The 8578-nt window shown below is 38.7% G+C and overlaps 1 long non-coding RNA gene across 2 annotated transcripts; it reads right to left on the reverse strand.

Annotated features, from left to right (window-relative positions):
* Positions 1 to 2883: 2883 nt before the first annotated feature.
* On the reverse strand, positions 2884 to 7105 carry LOC311489373. Of its 2 annotated transcripts, XR_014699116.1 has the most exons (6): positions 6099 to 7105; positions 5444 to 5562; positions 4446 to 4481; positions 4221 to 4295; positions 4080 to 4117; positions 2884 to 3095 (listed from the first exon to the last, which is right to left on the reverse strand). It is a non-coding gene; the product is annotated as an uncharacterized lncRNA (long non-coding RNA). The 2 variants fall into 2 exon arrangements; XR_014699117.1 differs by having other exon boundaries at positions 5444 to 7105.
* Positions 7106 to 8578: the final 1473 nt, after the last annotated feature.

Here is an 8578-nt window from a genome sequence, read left to right on the forward strand (position 1 = left end):
CATGAAGAACAGCACAAGGTGTTGATCTGGCCTCCAAATTCACTAGATCCCAAACTGATCAAGTATCTGCGGGATGATCCACAGAGGCCCCTCCCCTCAACCCATAGGACCCAAAGGCCCCTACAACGGTTTTGGAGGCACAAGAGAGACCTAAACAATATTATTAGCATATGTTATGCCTGATCAGTGTATACTGATAAGATGATGCCAGGCCTAATGTTTCCTTTTATGCAGACTGATGTGGCTGGCAGTCACTGGCATTTTTCCACATTGGATTTTTTGTCGTCTTTTCTGCCATCAGTGACCGGAATTGCTCTCCGCTGCTTGACGTCACTTGACAACACAAGTTCGACTTCATTAATCCTCACTGCAGAAGTCACACGTTTCTGTAATGAAACTCCTCTGGACCACACTTCGAAGTCACACTTATTTAAGTGAGTCTGTCATTGATATGTCATTTCTTAGTCTCCACCTCCTTCTTGATAGGAAAGGCACTGGAGGAGATGTATTCCCATTTAAGTGTTTATGAAACCACCCTTGGCTTAATTTAACAACAGGGTTGAGAACTGAAGGAACATTCCAATGCTGATACTCTTGTAAGAAAGTAAACAAAGTGAAGAATAGTTTGATCTCTGTTCATGAAATGCTTTAATCTATGTTATATTTCTCAGTATTAAAATCCTTTAGTTCCTGGTCCTCCGTGGCGTCTAGTTGCTCCTCCCTGGACTGGTCCAATCTGCGTCACATTCAGTGTCACTAAATACTCTGGAGGTGATGCTAAATGTTTACAGCCTGTTGACAAAACACATCCTGTCAAAGTCCTGAACTTTGCATCAATCAATTTTTATCCACTCAGGGGATGTCAAACCTTCAAAACAAGCTGACAGGTACCCAGCCCCTGCTCCCTTGCTTATTGAGCTATTTTTACTAATATACTAGTACCAGACTTTCTCAGTCACACACATGAGCACATAAGATGCTACATTAGCACATTAGTCATATCTTTGTCCACCTTAAGAATGAAAGCCCTATTTTCACTTTCCCTCAAAATAATATATGGGATCATCTCTGCTAGATGTCTTAATTTGTCTTTTCATCTGCAGTCTGATGCAGGATGGATAGTGACAGCAATAAGGGAGACTCTAAAAATGTTAAAGACCTCTGTCCAAGTCCCGTAATATTAATTTGCCATTACTCTGCATTTTTAAGCTTCATAAACAATGTAGGATACCAAAACATGAAAGTGATGCCATGGAACTCCCTCTCAATCTGTACTGTAGCCCATTTACTTTTTATCTGAAAAACCAGGTGTGTGTTGTGGCGCGTTTTAGCTTGTTTGTGCCAATTTAGCTCTAAATTCCCCCGTCCCAGCGTAGAAATGAAGTACTGGACATCTCTCCTTGCGGATTATTTGGTAATATGATGTGTTTGCTAAAAGACTGATAGATAATCCTTTATTTCATCCCACTTAAACCTCCCGAACCACTAGCCATCAGGGCCATCTTGAGTAATATCAAACATTTTTGATATTTAATGTTTAAAATCTGGATGATTACGCTGGATGAGTACTTTCACAATAACCAATGTGAGTCTACAAAGGAGACATAGCAGTTGAAGCTGTTGCCAAGCTGCAGTTAACATTCTAGCCCTCTAGGCTAATATTAGCTAGCACACTAATGTAGACAAATATTTAAACTGACCTTGAATTTTGAATTAAGAATAGTCTAAGTCTCCCAAAACATTTTTCTCTTCCACACTCTTTTCTTTTTTTCTCTTTTCTATTTCTTTTTTTCAGTGCAAAGTTGCTTCTGTTGATTTGACTGGTAAGACAACTGTGAGGTTTCTAACTGCTACCTAGCTGACTAGAACATGGATCAATAGATTTCCAGCAAGCAATTGCTTGGGAACTACTGCTCCTGTGGTATGAGCTAGCTGAAGTGCGGTGTGTCGGTAAGGTGGTCTGTAGCTACAACGTCCAGCTCCACCTGCATCCAGTGAGCTTCTTAGTTAGCCTAAGGGGCTGAATGGTGTTGGAAATACTAGAGAAGTCAAGGAACATGAACTTACAGTTCTTTGTAGGCTCTCCGCATGCGTGTAAGCAGTGGGGGGCCGGTGCATTATGACACCCTCTGCACCCGCTGCAATACTTGGCCATGGGGTCTACATAGGTCTGCATGTCTTCCAGATCTTGGGCATAATTTTTAGTCTTAGGAAGAGGTCAAAAATATCCCAGAACACTTCTGCCTGCTGCTCCACAAAAACACCATGACCACCCCTCAGGTTCATGTTGTCAGGTTGCCTCTGGCCTTGTACATCTGGGTCATGATGAGCTGCGGTCTTGCCTGGCTGGACATGATGTTTGTACTAGTTTGGGATATACTGGGGGTCAAATGGTTCCTTCAGCTTGGGATATCAATGGAAAGAAGGGAGAAGGTAGAGGCAGGAGAGGGGAGATTTCCAATATGCTGGGGAATGTCTGTTGGGAGGAGGTAGGTTGGTGAGTCATACCACTGTGCCACTGATCTACGTTCAGTCCAACAGTTTCAACTTTAACCTCTAACAGAACGTGCATGCAAACATCCCCTCTCCCTCTCCTAAGACCCTGGGACTCCATTAATTATACGTTGTCCAGAACAAAGATAGTCACTAGTGATAGTCCCAGCTTAAGCCAGTTTTTAGATTTAGTTGTGCAAGCCCAGTGTTTGATCTAGTGTTTTTATTTTAAACCATAGTTTAGTCCCACTATTTCTTTTAGCGATCAATAATAAAAGTATTCTGTGTGTGCAGGCGAACGAAGAAATACCAAGAACATCAGCTGTGTCATAAGTGAATATATTTTTGCACAGAATTTTCACAGTTGGAACATTTTGAGATTATATGAAATTGCAAAGACCAAATGAACGAGATAAATGAAATGAATACATTTAGAAAACTTGATTGAATAAAAATTAAAAGCACACACAGATGGCAACTGCTTTTAAAACAGGTGCCAAGGGGTTACAGTTCAGTCAGCCAGGAAAGTCACCATCAACAGGAGCACCAGGATAATTGAATCCACAACTACCATCACCGCCCACAGATCATTGCGTGTCCACCTGCATGTAAAAAGATACAACATGTGAAAGACATTTTCCCAAATTGATAAACAACTGACAAACAGTTTAGGGCCAATCAATGGGAGCAAGAAGAGGATTTGTGTGTTTTTGGGCTCCTTTTGAGAAGACACAGGTAGAGTGAAGTGGTGAACAGTGGACAGTTTCTTACTTGTTCATAGTTGTGTCATTTGATAGTACTGTCTTTTAACTGCGTTTGGTCTCAACTCCTGAGAAAAAATACCTCTAAATGGTTCACTGTTCTCTGGCTTGTCTCTAATTGAATCTGACTGAGTAGCACCTGTCTTTTCTCAGTTAATAATTGTCAGTTTCATCAAAATGTCATACAAATGTAACCAAATACCCAGACTGATCCTGACTGATGGTTCTAAGTAGACTCTTTAAAGAAGTTATTGCTATTGTACAACACACCTCTTTGGAGATGCTTATATATTGATCCTGCACCTTTGTGATGCTGCAGGTATGTAATAAAGTCAGAAGAATGACTATGCATCAGCAAAACTTCATAAGAACAATTGTGCATTTATTGATTCTTCTCTGGATTTGCTTACTTCTTAGCAGTTTGGGGGTTGCTTGTTGGAATATATAATCTCTTGGAATATATAATCTATTATATATACCAACTGGAAAAGGCATTTCTCTAATAAATGCAGCATTTAACATGACTGATAATCAAATAATAAAGTGAAAACATTACATTAAGTACTATTTCATTGTTCAGGCTGCTGGGAAGACAGGGTCTGTATGGTGAATGTCCATATTGCCTCCCTTCCTTTAAAGTGTGGGGAATAAGTGTGAACTGTGAGCAACAATTGTGCTCCAGTACTATAATGGAAGACACCAAGGGTCTTATTCTGGTGACGTAACTCTCGTACTGAAAAATGCTGATGAGGTGCGTAGAGCTCAAAAGTCAAAGAGCATTATGACACATTTGCTGTGATGTACAGGTGATTTGTCCCCATTTACCTGAGCACTGTTGCTTCACCAGCACCAGCAGATGAGCTCTGGAAAAGGTATAAAAAAGGGTTAGGCAATGTGGCACAGATTTTGATTGAAATCTCTCCCCAAGCAAAGAGAGCAAATGATATGATTCCGATGTCAACTTACATAGGGCAAGGGATAAGTTAAATCATCATAAACCACAAATCCATTCAGGCCACGAGGGTCAGTACTGCACTGGACCTAAGTAAGGAATAAGGGATAGTTTAATAATTTTAAATAAATTTAAGTACTTCATTATCCAGTGTATTCTGTTAAACTGAGTCAAAATGAAAGGACAGATATGGTGGAGTACAAACACGTCCTGCAGTGACAATATAACACTTTACTCACCGGAGTGGCCAGTACCTCTTCATTGAATCCTCTAGCCTGATTGTGAACAACAGAAATTTGCATATGTTATTCATCTGTGAATATAACATCTTCACTTCTGCTGAACTTACTGGTGGAACAGTTTGTACATCACACAGTGGACATGTTTTGTCTCCTAATCAGTATCCAAAAATTGAAAAAAAGGATAGGGATAAAGCTGGGGAAATACAACGTAATGTGTAAAATATTTTCATTTGGTGCCATATTATTAAAATGCCAATAATATTATGAAACTTATATTATCAACATCCGCTTTTAAAAGCGAGGGATGACAAAATGGAGGTGCTCCCTATGGAGATGCTCCCTATGCTATGTACATAGGCATTTTGGTATATACATTTAGTATATACAGTATATAGTAAATGTAAAATGTGTTTGAAAATGTAGTATAAATGGTAAAAAAACAATAAAATGGGCATATGTAAACTACTTACAAGAAAAACAAAACCAACGAGCAGCATGTAATGATAACGCGTGATGGCGCATGTAATAAAATAGGCTGCGCTAATCAGGGCCAATCTTGTTTTAACATTCTTTTTAAACATGCTGTCCTGTTAACAACCGAGATGAGGAATATAAAAGGTATTTCAATTGCTATGGAAGAAATACATACCAGAACACACTTTACATATCTTACAAAAATCTATTTGCCGCTGTAGCCTGCTACGGTAACAAAATAGATAATGCGTCAAAATACACAAAACTGCTTAATGAAAGTGCAGCTAATATAGCAGCTAACGTAGATTCGAACAGGATAACAAAAAAAAAAAAAAAACACCTATTTGCTCACCATTTAGTATTTTCAGTGGTTCTCAAAGCGGAGCTCTTGGTACGTAGTGTTGGTTAGCTTGCTAATGCTAATAATACTACTTCCGTAATCCATAAATGACAAGGCCCTCTGGAATTAGGAAATGCTAAATGCTTTCAGCACATCACTAAAACATAAAATGTCAGCTTACCTGGCATAATTATTCTGTGTGAGAAGACTATTGATGTCCAATATACAAAATATTGTCCAGCAATGTGGCCCAAACTGCTGAATCCTTGTTAGTTGCTTCCATAGCAGTGGGCTGGTGTACTTCAGGTAGTTCAAAAATGAAGACAAAGGAAAAAGTTTCCCATATTATTCAATTTGTAGGGCAGTCTCCACCACAACATTCCAGCAGCTTATCCTTTCCGAGAAGAAATAAGAAAAATAAGAAACCTAGACAACAGTCAAGCATATCATCTATGTGGATAAAATCTGCAGTAAAATAAAATGATAAAAAAACAATAACAAAGTCAATTTTGAAATCCGTTCAAATGTGTAGTCTTGAAGTTAATAATCTGCCATTTAATGAATGTGAACATGGATTCAAACCAACTAAGCCGTTGAAAGAATTGTCTAATATTTGGGCAAGATATACAGAAATTAGGTGTTAGGTAGCCTCATTGTCACATAGTATGTTCATTTTTACAGTGTCTCCTCAGTAAAGATCAAATGTGTAAATCTCCTTGTGTCTCCCAGTCTCTTTATGTCTTTTCACAAATAACCAACAACTAAAGTAAAGAATTTCTTTGAGATTTATACCCGGTGATATTTTAATATCACTGGAGACTAAAGTGCCATCTTACCTGGCATATATTTTTCTGTTTTCCTGCTTCCAAGTGTCTGGGAGGACGTGGCTCTCAGCAACATGTGGTACTATCAATCTGAAGACCTTTTGCTGTGAGAAAGCTTTTTGTCCACTCCTGTTGGAATGTAGCTTCACAAGTTTACAAATGGCAATGAAGGTGACACTCAACCATTTTAGGAATGAGACAAGAGCATCTCAAGGATGACTGCGGTAGGGTGTGATTGGTGCATCAAGTTTAAACATTGCTTTAATATAAAAGGATTGATTAATACACAACCTGCAATCTGTACTTTTTTTTTTTTACTACAATTGTGCAGTACAAGGCTTCCTAGTGTGAGTTTGGTGTAAGACAGTTAGTAATGGCTTTATACCATTTTGTACAGTATGTCTTTGTACTTACCTGATTGGAACCAGAAGCCAGCTTTCGAGCTGTCACTTTGAGTTTGAGTACTGCTGTACTTATCTCATCATCTCACATTCCATACAGTAGCATAACAGAAATTCTTCTCATTCCTAGCCTGTTTCAGTTCTCCTGATCATATGAAGTCCCTTCTAACATATTGTTATTAAAACCCCGGAAAACTCTCATTGCCAGTGGTTCTGAGGTGCACACACTCAAGTCAAATAAGGCTCAGCATAAGTTCCCTCATTCACATTTCTCTTTCTTCCCACTTCTCTAATCACCCGACTATACAAGTTACCAGCTTGACAGATTTTCAAACTGCGAGGCAGCAGGGCCAGGTACTGAACGTATGTGAGGACCAGCTTGCTGGAGTGTTCACAAATATATTCAACATCTACATATTCATGAAGTGCTCTGAGAGACTAGTGTTGTCACACATCAGAAAAATCATCACAGCTGATCTGGATGAAGCACTAGTTTGCCTACAGGGCAAACCACTCCACAGAGGACCCCTAACTCTATTTATGAAGTACCTGGAACATGTGTCCAATTTAAGATTATTCATCATACAGGTGGGTAAAAACAGAACTGCCTTACAGTACTCGCCACAACAAATGAATTATTTAGCCTTGCTAAGTCTAATTTATTTACAAGTCAACAAGCAAGCCATAAACTGTTTAAATTGGCTAACTGGTTTGCAACCGTCTCACAGTTATCAGGGCCATTTACAACACAGGCAGGTAGAGAAGTGAGATCTGTTAGATGGACAGTAGATCTGACTATTTCCCAGAGGTTACCTGGGTTATAAATAGAATGAAATTTGCAAAGCTGTAACATGAAGTCTTAACAAACTGTCTGTTAAGGTACTCAATTCTCCATTAGTTGACAGTTTTTCTATTATTTTGATTGGTATATTACTTTGTTTAAACTGCTCAACTCAAAACAGATGGATTGCCATACATATATTTAACAGACATTAATATTGCCTGTAGGCTTTGGTGATTATTTGGCTTTTTCTTCCGTATGACAATCAGACCTTTTTTCCTTTTATTTGGTTTGTGACACTTGGAATCAGCAAATGTTACCATAATAAAATACTAAACTAAGCTTGTGAACAAGCCATGGTTTATTATACCTGCTCATTATCAGCATGTTAGCATTTTTATTGCAATATTAGCATTACCTCTAAGCAGCGACCTGCCTAAAGAAATTTTTTGGCGTTCTTGTCAATAGGGCAAACTGTGAGATCAGTGAAACAGCTGGCACCATAGATTAGGGCTTTGTTATGAACCAGATGATGAGGCTAGATTGCCAGAGGGTGGAGTTTATGGTCTGAAACACCCAAGGAATCTCAGCCATGGACATGGGGGATGACTGTATGGTCCCTAAGCTGCTCCTCTCACCCTTACTCAACGACTCCCATATGAAACCCACAGGGCTCGTCTGTGCTATGAGCCTGGAACCTCTCCTTTTGCACCCTAATGTCGGCTTTTGAATTAACTCTGAATCACCTCATGTTGGTGAAAACAATGTGTTCTGTGTGAATAAAAAAAATGTCAGATAAAATGAATGAAACGTAGCTATTAAAACAATGAATCTTATTTATATTAACTTGACTTTGATCTTGATCTTCTGATATTAGTATTACACTTGTTTTTATATATACTATTACTGTAAATTACTAGCTCAGGTAATACAATAGTCATAGCCTATACCAGGGCTATTCAATTACAATCTCAGTTTCGCCAAATTTTAAAATCAAGTAATGTAGTAATGCCGGGCCAGACATGTTAGCACCCAGGAACAAGCTGGTTATGACAAATTTCTTACCAATACAGATCAATGTAATGAAAAATATGCAGTTTTTATTCATAGTCTCACTTTAAAATTTGGCAACATGACAAAGTGTTTGAACTTGATGGTAAAATAAAGTATTTGTCAGTCCAGACGGGGTTAAATAAACAAAGGTTTTCATTGTCAATTATACGTTTCAGAGTTGAAAAAGGACCCGTTTTAGACTCTTAGCCACGCTTCAAAAACAACACGCTGCATTGTGGGTAGACTGTTGAGAGGCT

The sequence above is a fragment of the Chelon labrosus genome, assembly GCF_963514085.1.
Source record: "Chelon labrosus genome assembly, chromosome: 6".
NCBI lineage: Eukaryota > Metazoa > Chordata > Actinopteri > Mugiliformes > Mugilidae > Chelon > Chelon labrosus.